Raw genomic sequence first — 14,406 nt, forward strand, 5'->3', positions numbered from 1 at the left:
GTATCGTATGTACTGTAGCTTAATTAGCGAGGCTATATACGGGCGCGCCGCCAGCCAGCCAGACCGTATGTATCGCCATCGGTATCGGTCGCACTCGGCCGGCCACTCTTTTTCTTGCGGTCCGACTCGCACTCGGCCGGCCTCGAAAAAGCTAGCTCTGGCCTCTGGCGCGCGCGCGCTCCGGGAGTTGAAGTACGGAAACTAAAGGGTTAGATTCATGCCATTATGAAATGTAAACAAAACAAGAAGTGCTGGCGATTGCTACAGAAGGAGCAGATCAGACTAGACTTAATCAATCTGAAATCAGCTAAAGAAGTGGTTCATCATGTGTTATTACTAGAAGAAGAATGTAGGATGGAGGTGATACTGCTTCTGTGGAACTGGTGGTTTGCCCGAAACAAAATCAACGCCGGGGAACGTGGGCTACTGCCAGAGAAAGTTGTGCACAGAGTGAAAACGCGATGGTTTAGGAAATGGCTGACCCAAACACGCTTGATACGCGTGTTACTGCTGCTGTGATGAAACACTGGGCACCGCCCCCCGCAGGGAAGATTAAACTCAATGTTGATGCTGCATACCAAGCAAATCGCAAGACGGGTGGTTGGGGGTTTGTGCTGCGGGATGAAGAAGGGCATGCATTACTGGCAGGAGCTGGACGGCTGGAATTCGTTCATGATGTTGTTTCGGCGGAAGCAAGGGCATGCTTATCTGCCCTCCTGGCCATCTCGGTGCAAGGTGTGACTGAGGTGGAGATCGAGTCTGACTCAGCTATTCTGGTCTCAGCAGTAACGTCATCCTCCCATAGCCAAGCTGTTGGGGCTACAATTTTCGCTGAAATCAAGATGCTGCTGCAACTTCATTTTGCTAATTCGAAGGTTTCCTTTGCCCCTCGATCCTGTAATAATGTTGCTCATAATCTAGCCAAGATTGGTGTGAGTTGGGACCCGGATCAGTCTGTGGTCTGGGTTGACCCCCTCCCGTATTTTGTACGTACTCTGGTGATTCGTGATCGTACTGAATCTCCCCAGTAATAAGAATGTGCGGATGAACCTCAAAAAAAAAAATCGTAAGTTGTAAAATATACCATTACTTCATCTGTTTCACAATGTAAGATTTTCTAGCATAGTCCACATTCATATATATGTCTAGATTCATTAACATCTATATGAATGTGGGCAATGCTAGAAAGTCTTACATTATGAAACGGATGGTACTATTCAGCTATTTTTAAACATGTCATTACAATTTTACATGTATTTGAGATATGCCACTATTTAACCTATTGATGCAGTTGTAAAATTTTTAGTACCAAATTGCCCCTTTATTTTACCTTGGTCCATATTCATCTTCTTTCCCCTTCCCCTTCCGTATCTGGATTTGACGGATTTCAATGGGAAAAGAGGCAGGGAGATGAGAGAAAAAGCAGTGGTCTTGTTGACTGTCTTTTCTCCTTTAGATGGCAGCATTATGGGCTAGATGGGCCAAAATGTGCGCTGCGGGTGCATACGCGCGAGAAAGGAGGCCTGAGCTCAGTTCGCAACTTTTATAGCAACATGGGCACCTAGCGCACACATGCTGACGGAGGAAGTCGTGCGCGAGGCCTATGTGCAGCCTACCTCTCTTCTTCCTCTCTCTACCTTATCCCATACGTCTTTCTCTTCGTCTTCGCGTCTCCATCGAGCGAGCGACGACAACAGTGATGGTCCCCTCTTCCCTCCGGTGAACATCCCCAACACAGAAGGTGACGACGACGATGACGATGGTGCGCGAAGCAGGCGAGGACTACAACCCTCGGGCGAGCTCCCTCGTCCTCCACCGCCACCGGGTTTGTTCTTTCTCCTCCACCACCCCACCCCCCCCCCCCCCACCGTAAGGCCGCCTGGCCTTGCCAGTGCCGAAAGGAGTCAACGTGCTAGAGAGGCCCTACCCAGGCGTCTCCCTTGCCTCACTCTGCCAACGCCACCAACATTGGCCCACCGTCGCTACTGAACCTGCAGTTTCGGCCATGCAACCATCGCCTCGTCGCCCGCCCTTGCCTACCACCCACTGCCGGTCTGCCGCCTCCTACGGCACCCCTCTATGCCCAATTCCCCTGCATTCCCTCCACAACACCACCCCTCACCCCACCCTTAAAATCCTAACCCTAACCCTAGCTTGTCGCAACATGTTCGGAAACCGTGCGCGACTTCTCTCCCCTGCACACCAAAACCTAATTAGGATTCCTGGTTTGTAACTCGTCATGCGTGCGTACCAAAACCTAATTATCGGCCTCTCTCACTCCGTCTTTGTTCACGTCCTCATCACCCTCCTCTCCATGGCTACGTACGGCTTCGGCCACCGTGGCCTTGTGTAGCGCCCGTTCCGTCGTGGCGCCTAGCGGGAAAATTAATTTCTAAAAACCTTAATTGCGAAAATTGTTTCCTCGCTTGCAGTCAGTCTCCGTGCCATTCCGGATCTCAAATCCCCGATCTATCGTCAAGTTCAAGTCCCGAATCCAAATCCAAACCCTAATCTCAATTATCCTTCCCAAATCAAATCCCTCCGCAAAAGTCTATTTTGCCTCCCTCAGGTTCGATGGGCCGACTTCCTCTCGGCCCATCTCTCTCTCTCTCCCTCTCTCTCTCCCTCTCTTCCCGCTCTGCCCGTGAGCCGCGCCGAGCGCCTCCCCCTCGCTCTCCCTCTCCCCGCCTCCATCCCCGCGAGCTCCCCGCCCGCGAAATCGGCTCCGCGCGCCGTTGCTTCGCGCACGCGCCCGCGTGGTCGCCGCCCGTGCCGCGCCTGCGCCGTCTGCGCTGCCCGGCCCCGCTGCCTTGCCGCGTGCCCGAGCCGCGCTGCCCAAATCGCCGCGCCGCCCGTTGCTTCCCGCGCGCGCACGCCGTGATGGCCGACCGCCTGGCCGCCGCCGCCGTCAGCCTCTGCCGCGCCTGTCCGCGCCTGCCGTCCGTGTCGCCGCTCCGTTTCAAACCGCCCCCACCGTCATCGCCGTCGTCATCGACTCGGCCCCGCCCCTCCCCGCGCGTGCTTCCAAGGAAAGGAGGCAGGGCTCCTCCTCATCGCCCTCTCTCCCTCCTTCTTTTCCCAAAGAGGCAAGGGGCAACCCCCCTTTCTCCCTTCCTTTTTCCTTTTCTCTTCCCCGCCGGCGTCATCCGCCTCTGTCGCCGTTTTGGCCGCGAGCGCCGAGCGCCAGCTCGCGCCTTGACCGCCCAAGGTCGGTTTCCAAACCGACATTGCCGCCCTATAAACCCAGGCGCCCTCCCTTCCTTTTTCCCCTCCCAATCTTCCCCGTTTTTCGCCCGCGCCATTGCCGTCCCTCTCGCCGACCGCCGCTGTCGTGTGTGCCGGAGGAGCCGGTGCGTGCTAGGACGCGGAAGGGGACTCCGGGCGCTCGTCTTCTTCCTCTTCCCCTGCCCGAGGCCGGAGAGATCACTCCCGTGCCGTCGGCCCCTCGTCACTACGCCCCATCACCCCGCACGGTAGTGCCTCCCTCCGTTCTCCCTCCTCGTTCCATCTCCTCCCCTTAGACTCGGGTAGTAGCACGAGTAGCCTCCCCGTAGCTAGCTGGCGCCGCCCCGACCGTTGCCGCTGCTCGCTGTGTGCTCGCCGCCGTCGCCGCCCGTGCTCCGTAGCGCCCGCTCGTCGCCGGCCTCGCTCGGCGTAGCTCCGCCCAATCCGACGCTAGCAACGGATTCTCGGAGTCGCGTAGATGCTTTAGCTCGCCCGAATCGGTCTCCCGTCGCGCCATCGCCGTTTCCCCCTTCTCTCGCCGCCGGTTGCCTCCGCCGCAATCCGCCGTCGTCGAGCATCCCCCGGCGAATCCGAGCCGTTGGCTCGTCTCCCCTCGTCCCGTGCAACCTCCCGGTGTGCTCGCTTTCGCCTGTATCGCCGTGGTTCGCCGCCGCCGTCCGCCGTCCGTTCCGGCCGACGTCGTCGTCTACCTCCCGCCGGCCCGCGTGGCAGCCACGTAGGCGCCACGTCGGCGCCACCTCGGCCGCGACCGGGTCAAGCTGACCCCGGTACGCCGCTCCCTCCGGCCCTGCCCGCGCGCGCGGTCCACCGCGAGCCGTGAGGCTGTGCGTGGGCCCGCCGCACCGCGTCCTCCGCGAACCGCGCGCATGCACCGCGCCTCCCCTCCCCAAACCCTAGCACGCCCCGCGTGCACCTCGCTCACGGTGAGCCAAGCCGCCGACAAGCGGGTCCCACCCGGGACCACGCGGGATGGACCCGGCCCACCGGCTTCCTCACTCCTCCCCACCCGCGCGCATGCCTTGGGCCGCCTTCTCAGGCCGACCGGCCCGTTAAGTTCGGCCGAGCCGCCCCCTTTCTCTCGGGCCGCGCCCTAGCCGCCCGAGGGAAGTCTAATTCCCCTCCCTCCTTCTTTTCTCTTCTTTTCTTTTCAAAAAGGATTTAAATAAATCCTTTTTCCTTTAGACCAAAAATCCAATAATCTTAGAAATTCAATATCTTCCTAACCGTAAGTCCGTTTGACTCCGTTCAACTTCCAAAATTCCTCAAATCTTGAGATCTACCTAATGACACGCTTAGAGGTCAATAATAGGGCCTTATTTTCGCCGTTTGCTGAGTTGTCCCGTTTCGCGTGTAGTTTCGGAGCCCGAAGATCCGCAGTGCGAGGATTTCGAGGATCAAGCTCAAGATCTCGAGCAAGGCAAGCCACCTTTGAACATATTGAGCCTATATTTGAACTTAATTATATTGCTTGCAAAATATTATGCATTGATAGGATTGCACTTAATCTGTTTGCCCCGTCTGCAAGGCAGACAGGTGGGCCTACCTAACTTGTTGCATCTGATCCTTCCATTGTTAATTGTTATATCATGTTCCCTTGTAACCACCTAGTTGCGCCTCGGTATTCGTGCACTCTGCACGAGTATCGACGGTTGCCTTCAAACTTAAAATCTGAGAAACATCTTGGGTAAAACTCGGGTTTTACAAAAGACTTGGAAAACCCGACACCTGGGTCGGTGCTTGCGAACTAAATGAATTTCCAAAATCGCGGACCGGGGAACGTACCGGGTGTACAGTCTCCCGCTCTTGCACTTAAGGACCGTTTCCTTGGAATTTCATCCGAACATAAGACAAGTGCGACCACATGGGTGGAATGGGACACCCCTGGCTGAGTAACTAGCTAATCGGGGGAACCATGATGCCAAGAGACATGTGGATTCAACGGGGTGGTGTCAGGGAGAACCCCCGGGTTTCCTGGCACAGTATGGTCTGGGACCTAATCTGGTGTTGGTCTGGGACCCCTCTCGTTGGCATATGGTGAACCTGTGTCGGCTTTCGAAATGCCTTGTCATGAAAGCCTTAAGGTCTCTAGTCGTGGCCGTTCTGCACGGGCTGGATGATCCGGGTTAGTAATGTCGTGTGGGTAAAGTGTACCCCCTCTGCAGAGGTTATTAAACTGTTCGAATAGCCATGCCCACGGTCATGGGCGGATGTGAGGTGATTCCTAGCGTAGTTTTGTTTGACTACTGCTTTGTAAAATTTGCTGATGTGGTTTGGGTTCGATGTTTGGAAAATCTGCGGCTGATGGGATCAGCCAGGCCCGGGTGGCCGTTTGAAAGCTGTTGGCCGAATGCCAACCTTGATCAATTCAAAAGACTGATACCTTGCACATACTCCGACCGGACGAGACGCACTGTCTCATCCGTGTTGTTTGAGAAGCACTCACTTAGTTGTTTCAGAAAAGAGTTTAAATAAAATCAATTGAAAAAACAATAGCCATTCCTTGAAGCCTGCATTTAAACACTTAATCCCCATGGCTTGCTGAGTACTCCCGTACTCACCCTTGCTCTATATAAATAACCCCCCCAGTTGCTGAAGAAGATGAAGCGGATCCCGCTGACAAGGAGTTCTTCCAGGAGCAAGTCGGCTACGATGAGTTTTAGGGTTTCGACCTAGTTCCCAAGTCGCGCCTGTGATGTTTGGTCCAAGTCTTGGCTTCCGCTTTCCCTTTTGTAATGCAGTTGTGAGCTCGGGATCTGTCCGCAATATAATGACTGTACTCCTACTCTATAATAAAGAGACCTCTGTTGCTGTGATATTCTGTCTTCCTGTGATACCATCACTGTTTCCTGGGACTGGTATCGATTAACAGGTTAATTTGGAGTGTCACGGGCTAGTTCCACTCGGGGCTAGTTCGGGGCATGACACCTTGTCATCGTTCGCCAGTGCGAGCTCGCTGAGGTAGTGATCTAGCCGAGTTCACCGAGTTCGCCAACGCGTGGCCATCGCGGCCTGCTTGACGTTGGCGTTGAAGCAGCCTGGTGAGGAGTAGTTGCAGTCTGGCGTTGTCGGCCCTACTTCATGTTGGGCGTTGGCCTCGAAGCGGTCGAGGTTGCAGAGCATGCTCTCCACCTTGTCGACGGCAACGACGCTCTCCGACTTGCTACTCCCCGTCCCGACCGCGACGATCCGCTTGCACGTCGGCTCATGCCCCGATAGCTTGTTCGACAAGAACTTGATGATGGTGTGTATTGTGTCGCCCTTCCCCAACTTCTGCAAAATTGAAACTAAGAATCGATCAACTATTACTTGGTTTCTTGCAAAATTTATCTGCTTTGGGGGATGTTGAAACTTGGGGAATGGGATTTGCGACCTTGTCGTCATCGTTGTCCTCGACGAGGACACGGAGGACCTGGAGGGACTTGAGGCGGAGTCAGGGGCTACCGCTCTTGAGCATCTCGGCGATGGCGCAGAGGATGTTGCGGTAGCGAACGAGGTCCTTGCTGACGGCGCTCCTCTGGCATATCAGGGAGATGTACACCAGGACGCGGAGCGTGTCCTCCTCCTCCTGATCCTCCTCGTCATCGGCACAGAGGCGTCCGTGCCTACACCGCGCGCGCCTGACGACTCTGCCGCGAACCCCGCTAGGCCCGGCTGCAACCGCCCCGGCCTGTCCTCCTACTGCTGCTCCTCGTCGCCGGCGCGGAGGCGTCCCGCCTGCCACCATCCCCCCTCGCTTCCGCGCGCGCGTCTAACGACTCTGCCGCGAATCGCGCCACGTGAACGCTTGGGTCCTAGAGGGGATGAGGATGGGAACGGAGACGGCGCGAGAGATGAGACATAAAAAGTGACGGGAGTGATATGGTTTCAATTTTAAAAATTTCCAGTGGTACATAGCTGATATGATGAATAGTAGCGATATTTTTTAAATTTGGCAAAAGTTATAGTGGCATGGATCTAATTAACCCTAAAATGTGTCATTGTATAGGTGGTGGGTCCAGTACTCCAGTCTATGCGTGGAACCAGAAAAAAAAAAAACAACTCCTCTGATTCAGTCGCCCCATCCGACTCCTCGTCTCCTCCGTCGCTCGCCTCCTCCCACCGAGCTGATCCCCAATCTTCACCGCCCCCACGAAGAAGTACTGAGGAAAAGAGAGAGAGATCGAGTGCGAGATCCAGTATGTGCGGCGATCGTGGAGTTGGCGGTGGCGGCAGGTTGCTCCGGCGACACTGCCGCCCGAGGGATTTCACTCACTCGCTGAGGTCCGGGCCGCCGGGGCGCTATGCAAGTCCGCTACGGATGGTGAAGGGCAGCACGAGAGGAGCCCTGCTAACCAGCGGGGGTGGCGGCTGCTGAATGAAGACTTCCGGCGCGCCGCCGCTGCCGCCGGCCACCGTCCACGCGCAGAGGAGAGGATGCGGCGGCGATGGCAGGACAGAGGAGGAGTGGGCCGAACGTGGGCTATACGGCCCATGGGGATGGTTAGACTGTGGTGGGCCTGGCGGTCCAATACTTAAATTACTCACCTCTTCTTCTACAACGGCTTGACACCTCCTTTCTTCCTCCTTGGTCTGCCACGAAAGCAGAAAGCAGAGAGGTCATCTCCGGCGATCAGCAGGGGGCGCCTCCTCTCCTGGGAGGAGGAAGAGGAGAAGAACGTCGTGTCATCTTCTTCTTTGCGTTCTCCAGCATTTCTCCTTCGTGTTCTCCTGCTGGAACGTCGCTTCTTCTCCTTCGTCTACGAACAAAAGCTCAGGGAGGGAAGAACGGGACGCTTCTCACGCCGAGCTGCGCCAGGGAGGGGGAGGAGGGACGCTTCTCACGCCGAGCTGCGCCTCGTTTCAAGGTTAGTCGCCATCTCTCTCCTCTCAATCAATCAAGAAACGTTCTTGATTGAGAGCATCGCCTCGTTTAAGGTTGAATCGCCATCTCTCTCTCGCTTTGTCTCTCTCAATCAAGAAATGAAATGTTCTTGAAGAAAGAACGCATGCCTGTGCCAGTTCATCCTAAGACTCTTGATTTCAACAAGGGGTCAATTCTGTTTCTCAAATCTTATGCATAATGATGATTTCTGTTCGTGATATGGGAATGGATTCTAATCTCTTGAGAGGATATCTTCTTGTATGCATGTTTCTCTTAAAATTTAATGCAAATGCTTGTGAAGAAATTTTAAAAATTGACAATGTAGATTATACTGGTATCTATTACTCCGCCAAGAACCAACTTCAAACTTGATCTACAGGGTATAAGTACTATACTGTTCATATGTTGAAATACTTTTATGCAATGGTACAGAATAACATAATATTGACTTTGAAAAGTGTAAAAAGGATCATCTTGTTTCACTAGAAAAAATGCCTTGTGGTTTTAGATACTAGATATATATGTTCTGAAACTAGGTGTACAGCTACTAGATAGATGTTCATGTTCTGAAACTAGGTGTACAGCAGTGTATTAAATGTCCCTTAGGCCCTTTATTCAGATTTTAATGTGAATGCCCTTTATGTTATGGGAGAATTCCTCAATGAAATTAGGATTTGAATAAATTATACAATGTCTTAACATTCACTAGCATGCTATCTCAGGGTTACGACATAATGAAGGATGACATAGGCACTTCCTATGGTGATTTACCAGATCACAAGTATTTTATCTCTGTCAGAGAATTCACGACATCAGCGATGGAATATATAGACAGCACTCGGTGTAGTTTGTTGGGAGAATACAAGAAACTCAATGTTTGGATTGTTAAGGAGAGGATTAAGTGTTGTGTCAGATCAATGGCTGTGGAGTTATTCAATCAACATGAAGAGGGGTATTGCTTGTCAAGATTTGGTGAATCTAATATCTGGGTTGCCCCTACTGGACACATAAGATTCCGGCTTGTCACCAGGACAAAAAGGACGGATTAATTGGTTTGTCAAAATTATCTTGATCTTCGTAATGTGATCCGTCAAACTGTATTCAGGAATTACAGTATGGACCAAATACCAGAGGACTGGAGATCTTTAATGTCTCTAATGCTGCACAATCCACATGAGCATGGTTATCTTATCTGCAATTATGCACCACTGATACCAATCGAAAACAGGATACTTTTCTATTTCAAAGCTTATGAGCATATGAGGTTTGTCTTAGCCTACACCAATGATGCTGCTTATCGTGATATACTTAAGAAGCTTCCATACCAAAACAGATGGTTTCAAATCACCGAAGGGAATTATTTACTGGAAGCTTCGCTGAAGCACAAAAACTATGGTGTTGATGACAATCCGGAAAAGGCTCATGACCCAGAAACATTTTTTAAATACTATCGACATTCAAATTGCCACCGGTTAGACAGATGCTTCATGATAGAGGAAGTTGGTGGTTATTCCGCTGAACAGTTTGAATTGATCTTCATTGTGAAGTATCCACTATTCTTACCGTTGTTGCAACAGGAATTGCAAAGATACAACCAGCTGAGGTGCCTAAAACCCCACACGTTATTCTTCTATGGAAATGTAAGTGATGTAACTATCATTCTTTCCTTCCTGCAGTTTTATGTGTTGTTTATTAGTAATTTGAACTTTTGATTAACTGTGATTTATTTTATTAGATTCAAGATGCTGAACAAAGCTGTGCAATGATTTATCATGATCAATTGGATAATCCACAAGCAACAGTTGGAGAACTTATGTGCACCCTTGAAGAGCTGTACCAGGGAACTGATTTGACAGTAGCACTTCATAGGAGGATCACAAGACACACTGATGAGTATGTTTGCACTTTTGTTTAAGTGTTACCGTCTTTTTATGTTTTAAAAATCTGCAACTGAAGGAATCATATATCTGCGAATCCTTTAAACACAGTGGATGTAATTGATGTCTAAGTTTAGGCTTCTCATATTATGCAGACCTGTGGAGAATGAAGAAATAATTTTACAAGTTAAAGTGCTGCCTGGATCAAGGAAAGGAACAAAAATAACACTTCCTTATGAAGGGTCCCATTTTTACGGCCAGCCGCCCCATGATTTAATTTTGACCCTTGACATCGCACCTCATGAGACCTACATCCTCTATGGAAATGACCTGGTAGTTCATTGGGTTCTTCGTCTTGTGGATGCACTTGCAAAGTGTACCATAAATCTTAAGACACTTGATGGGCGCTACTTGAAGATCAAAGTTGATGAGGTCGTGTACCCAGGGTATGAGCTGGTAATAAAGGATGAAGGATGGCCAATCGGCGAGGGATTGAAAGGAAACTTGAGGATAATATTTGATGTCTCTTTTCCTAAAACACTATCAGGACGACAACAGCATTCAATCAGACAGGTTCTAGATCAGTGACCGGGGGTCTTGTAATAGAGAAGGATAGTCTTGCACTCTTACATTCATGTAAATTGGCTACTTCTTGCTGTGGTGATGGTGATGGATAATGATTCATTGCTTGATTGTACATTGCAACTGTTTGCTCAGCCTATATAGTTTCTCTCTCTCTCTCTCTTGAATGAGGAAATGAAAAAGGGATAGAGAGAAAAATCATTGTTCATTTGTGAGGTGCAGCGGCTCCTCTGTTTCTGGATTCTTGGAAGGCACTGTTGGTAGTTAGGATAATTTGTTTTGAATTCTTTGCGTGACAGGACATGCAATCGATGACCTATATATATCATTGATTATGAATGGTAGAAAAGGTCTCCTCTCTTTCTTTATAGGCGTAGGAAGAGTTTTTGTCTCTGTTGTCTCATAGTACATGACCAGTCCTCAATGCTATCCTTGAGCCAAGTATTCTGCAGCACTTGAGCTTCTAAGCCATCCATCATCACTCATCAATGGCGAGCCTTTGCTGACTCACTGGTGATACGTATTTTTACTACTCAGCCAAGATGATTGGTTATCGGGTTAACCTAATGAAAAGCTTAATTAGTGGTCTAGTGACTAGCTAGTGACTAATTAAGCTCTTGAGAGTTGAGATTGTAACAAAAGTTTTTGAGAAAAAACTCTTCATGAATTTTTAGTTCAGTTGAATTTTCCAAAATAAAAATTTGGGTATGTCACACCATAAGCCGGTCGTACACTCGCGTCTTGATCTCTTGAAATATAATGCCGTTAGCACGTTTGACTTGGCCATCACATGATGAGAAACTGAAGCAAAATAAATTTTGAATCATGTCGCTTGTATTTGTTGATTCTTTATAAGCCCAATCAGTTGCTCGGATGTACTAAGACCAATCAGAAGCTGAGCCGCCGTCATCTCCTTCTCCTCCGCCGCCGCCGCCGGCGATACACCTATCTCCGCTGCGCGTTCCCGCCTGCTTGGCGCCATTCGGAATGGATTGCGTGATGGTGGCGAGGCGTAACGGACGTCTCCGATTCCGAGTCGACCTCGGATTGATGGATCGTGCCTGACAACGCCGACTTCAATTCGGACTCGGACCCGGCTGGCGATAAATCCTCGCAGCCCCGGCCGATCGCCCCCTCCCTCCGCATTCACCACGATTCCTTCCACCCATCCTCGCAGCAGCGCTCGGCACTCGTCGTCCATGGCGCTTCTCCGCTGCTCGAGTCCCCGCTCCTCGCGCCCGATCATCCACCGCCGCAGTGAGCTCACCGTCGAGGCGCAGGGGAGAGTAGTCTCCAAGAAGCCGTCAGGATCAGGATCGCCCATCAACAAGATGTCCTCCTTCAAGAAGGGCGACGAGGTGCGCGTCCGCACGCCCGTGGGGAGGCTAGGCACCACGGCGCTGCGCCTCGTCATGTGGCTCGGCGCGGTCGTCGTCTCCGACGCCGATGCCGACGACGGCCACCTCGAGGTCATCTACAACGGCAACTTCCCGCGCGACGACCCCTTCCGGACCGTGCGCGTCGCTGTCAAGGACGTCAAGCTGCCCGCGCCGCGCCTGGCCCCGACCCCGGCAAACATGGCGGCCCCACGGCCGACCACGGCCGGCAAGAAGCTGCCGCGGCTGAAGATGTTTATGCTGGAGAAGGAGCAGCTGCGTGCCAACTCCGAGGCCTTCTTGGCATTGTGATCAGCGCTGTTCAGTAGTAGCAGTAGGTGGAATCAGAACATGTCTTCCTCTGTTCTTGGTTTGCATGGAAGGCGATGTGATCTTTTAAATTCTCGTAGATAGGATGGTCTATTCGCATGAGAAGAAGAACATGCAATCTGTCAACTGTAATTTGTCATTGATTATGAATGAAAGATCGAGGTTTCTCTTCTTTATTTTTTTTACCAATATATGCATGATGAATGTTTTCCTTAATCCTTTGGTTTTGTTGATATTCAAGTGTTCAGATCAGAATCACAATCCAGCTGCCCTCTGATTACATATGTATGATTACAATCCACCTGCTGACAACTTTGAACTTGTAGCTAGGATTCAGCTTCCAATTCTTTGCACGCCTTTGGCTTTCCTTTCCTTCGTTTAGATCAAGAGCCTGGGTATGCAGCAAACAAAGCATCTAGTAATGTCATTTCTACTCTGACTTGGATATTAGTTTGTGCCAGTGTTTGTGTCAATTTTTTTCTTTCTGAAAGCAAGGCAAGGGCCATATGTATTTCCTTCACTTTTCGTTCAGACGAACCGTTTGGCTCTCAACAACATCAACGAAGCCCAAAAGGCCAAAAGAACTAGTGGTAGTCTGTTGACTCTTGTTCACAAAGAAATTTAGTTGAGGCGGGAACATTATTTTGTCTCACTTCGTTGCTCCGAAGAGCTGTCCACTGCTGAGCTGGTGGGCCTTGGGCCAGATGCGTCATGCCTAGTGGATAAGATTTATGTGACATCGGTTTTCTCGGCTAGTGGGTTCAAGCAAACAAGACCAATAGAAAAAGTTTTTTTTTTTTTTGAAGAGGACCCTCCAATGGATATATGAGCCATCCATATCTTTTGATCCAAAGTAGAAGTGGCAAATTTGGGGAAAAAGCATCATGATAGAAAAGTAAATTTGTATAAATTCTTGCATGGCCTTCTTAGGGCGTTTATAGTGCGCCTCTGTGGCATTCAGCCCCAACAACTAATAGACAAAATGCTTACGTGGAGGAGAGAATGGAGTGGGGACCATGTTTTCATGGTGTTCCCATGTCCAATTTGGGTACCCAGAGCCTCGTCAGTTTTGTCAGAAAAAATTGGGTGAGTGAAAGCCTCGTTAGTTCCGTGCATGGCCGGAACCAGCAGGAGGAGGAAAGACAATGGTGGGCTGGTGGCGGAGAGGAGAGGTTCTTGTCGGTGCAGGTGAGGAGGGCAGGGTGGCGGCTGCAGAGCTCGTCACCAGCACCGGCGAGGAACCAGTGGCTATGACGCCGACGAGGAAGCCATGGCCACGGCCGACCTCGCGCCGTGCCCGACAAGCCGCCGCATCCGTCGGATTTAGTGAGCTTGCCGCACCATCATCCCCCCACCTCGTCGCCCGAAGCTAGATCTGGCCGCTCAACCCGACGCCATCACCGCTTGGGCCGCCAAGCCGCCTAGGTCACCACACTACCTCTCTGCCCGTCGTCGCCGCTGCCGCTTGGATCGCCCCGCCGCTGCTCCGACCGAGGCTCCGCCCGGTGCCGTCTAAACCGACGGGGAAAGTGAGAAAGAAGAACTACGAGGAGAGAGAGGGGAAGGAAAGATTGAAAAAAAGAAGATAATGGTGAGGCCCACTACAACGAACTTGCACTTTGAAGGATGTGACTTTAGAGGGACTTGGGTCTAGTTGGCAACTGAGGCTTGCACTGTGAAACCCTTATGCAGCTGGTGGGGCCGCTGATCACTGATCCGTAATACGAATATGATTTTCTTGGCTAATCATTGGATTATATGTGCGAGTTACTTGGAGAGAAAATAGGCATGCTCCTGTGATTCTGTGCATTTACGTACACAGTTTGCATGCATAGGAATTAGGTGAGATCTAGCGGCAGCGAGAGGATCAATCTAAACGGCGAGCTCGCCGACGATGCCACACGATGGGTAGCTAGCAGGCGATGATCATAGCCAATAGAAGCCGATTAATGTGCAGGTCAATAGAATGGTCTGTTCTGCACAAATAAATTAAATTGGAAGTCGAATATAATATGATATTGGATTAAATGTCTAAAACACCCATCATAATCAACGGTAAGATCAAACCTCTACCACCCTACTATCATTAGTAGTGGGAGGTATCGTAAAGTCAAAAATTACAACAGAACACCCA

At 51.0% G+C, this 14,406-nt stretch overlaps 1 non-coding gene across 2 annotated transcripts; it reads left to right on the forward strand.

Moving 5' to 3' along the window:
• The first annotated feature begins 7,255 nt into the window (after window positions 1-7,255).
• Window positions 7,256-10,774, forward strand: LOC4343370 (uncharacterized). Of its 2 annotated transcripts, none has more exons than XR_010742865.1 (5): window positions 7,256-7,736; window positions 7,831-8,090; window positions 8,830-9,747; window positions 9,843-10,000; window positions 10,140-10,774. It is a non-coding gene; the product is annotated as an uncharacterized protein (transcript). The 2 variants fall into 2 exon arrangements; XR_010742864.1 differs by having other exon boundaries at window positions 7,256-7,725.
• The last annotated feature ends 3,632 nt before the right edge of the window (window positions 10,775-14,406 follow it).

The sequence above is a fragment of the Oryza sativa genome, chromosome 7 (assembly GCF_034140825.1).
Source record: "Oryza sativa Japonica Group chromosome 7, ASM3414082v1".
Taxonomy (NCBI): domain Eukaryota; kingdom Viridiplantae; phylum Streptophyta; class Magnoliopsida; order Poales; family Poaceae; genus Oryza; species Oryza sativa.